Raw genomic sequence first — 2,105 nt, 5'->3', positions numbered from 1 at the left:
GTGGTCTGGTAAAATCAGCCTTTAGTTTCAGGTAGTCAAACTTGCTTTCTTATTAAATTGCTGTAGTGATTTAGAAATCTAAACACTTAAGTTGGGGTAGAAAATAAACTACTGAACTGAGATACTGTGTTAAATACAGTTAACAGTGTAGTTCTATTTAGGATTTAATTTCTACCTGCCTCTTATCTAATTCCCACTTCTGATAACCTGTTTTTGTGGTTGTTTGGTTTAGATTTATTGATTAAATTTATTCATCAAAAATTTTTTAATTCTTTATTTTTTTAAGAGAGTTCAAAGATGAGCTTTGCAATAAAAGATTTGCTTTCCTATGTCCTTTCCCACCCTATAGAGATGTTTTTGGTAATGTAACAAAAAAGTGTAGTGCTTAGGGCATGCTTTGGTTTTCCTTAATTACAGGTAGCAGGTTTTGGCTTTCAAAGCATTCTTCATTTGACTGAACACATAAATTTATTACAAATAATCAGTGATTAAGATCAACTTTTTGGGGTTGTGATACACAAACAGCATCCCAACTTAAAGAAGAGATGCTCCTCCAGTGTCTGGGCTGCATATTCAGACATCTGAGGATGAATGCCAATGCTTCAATTCAGGCATGGGAGAGTAAGGAGGTGTAGTTCTGTCCTGTCTCATGGTTCGTCATTTGTAGCAGTTGTGACATCAGCTGCACTGCAGAGTAAGTGTGTCCTGGTTTTATGAATTGTTGCAAACCAGTCCTAGATGGAAAAAAAAATTTAAAAAAAATATATATAACTGCTTTTGTGACAAGCTTCAAAGGGAGACTTGGCATTGGTCACCAGTTGTGTTTTGTTGCAGTTCTTCTTCCCTTAATTCCCTCTTCCCACCATTCCACATCTTGCTTTCCCCAAAAACAGCAGCAGCAGGGAACCATGCAAGTTAAGCTTCCCTCTTAAAGTCCCGTATGGACACTGCATATAAGGGAAGGGGAAAGAGGGTTATTTAATACTTTATATTTCAGGGAGTTTATTTTGGATGGTTAAACTTAAAGAGCTAAAAATATTTAAACATCAGAGAATTAATTCTGTGTCCTGTACTCCCTGTACTTACTTCCCCAAGTAAGCTGTAAACAGAACCTTGTGCTCTTGCTTTAATGCTGTCACTCTGGTCTGCTCCACATCAGTGTTTGTCCCACTGCTGGGAGAAGTAATTTCAGAGCCATTCAAAATATTTTTTAGAAGGATTTTGCAGTGCAAGAATGAGCTGAGTGACTCCCCAGCACGGGAGCCTGTGAGTGTTGGTGTAGCTGCCTGTATTTTCACACTGCTGCTGTCCTGCTTGAGCCAGAGGAGTCCAGCTGTTGTTGGGAATCAGGGCTGAAACAGGCAGCAGCAATGGCAGCAGGGCTGCAGAACTGAGCCAGCAGGCTGGGGTTTAACACACTCAGCCTAAGAGGTGATTTTTTTCTTTCAAATTAGCGACTTTTCAGGTGAAGGATACCGTACATGCACTTAAGTGAAAACTAAATAGACTGATCAAAAACACCAGGAAGAAATTCTCTCTTCTCTGACTCTTTCCTTTTATTTCCCCACAGGTTTTCTCGGCATGAGCAGACCAGAATCCACAAAATTTTTTTCAACATCAAGTCCTTACTTCGTGTTGGAAAAAGCTTCTGGATTCTGTGGGGTTTGGGGTTTTTTGTTGTTCCATTTTTCCTCATTATCTCCCTCATTATGTGCACAGAATGAATTACAGTCTATTTCTCAAATTGCTTCCAGTCTTCCTCCTCCACTGGTACAAGAGAGGAGAGATCCCTTCCCTAGGGATGAAGTGGGGACAAGAGCCATAGATAAAAGATGTCCAGAATGAGCTCAGAAATTCAGACTGGAGGAATGCAAGGAAGCTACACCAAAAAGCATCCAGTAAAGTGTCTTCAGGGAGATTGGATTTTGCAGAACATGAATAGTCTTGTGTGAGCAGCAAGTTTTCACTAAAAAAAGAATTTAAAAAAGATCTCATGGTCATAGTTGAGGAAATAACTTTAAATGAATGTAACTAGGAATTACTTCTGCCTGAGCCTCTACAAAACCTGCAGCAGCAAGGTTCATGTCCTGATTCCCCATAGCCCT

The sequence above is a fragment of the Motacilla alba genome, chromosome 1A (assembly GCF_015832195.1).
Source record: "Motacilla alba alba isolate MOTALB_02 chromosome 1A, Motacilla_alba_V1.0_pri, whole genome shotgun sequence".
NCBI classification, from domain to species: Eukaryota; Metazoa; Chordata; class Aves; order Passeriformes; family Motacillidae; genus Motacilla; species Motacilla alba.
This window is presented reverse-complemented; position numbering follows the sequence as displayed.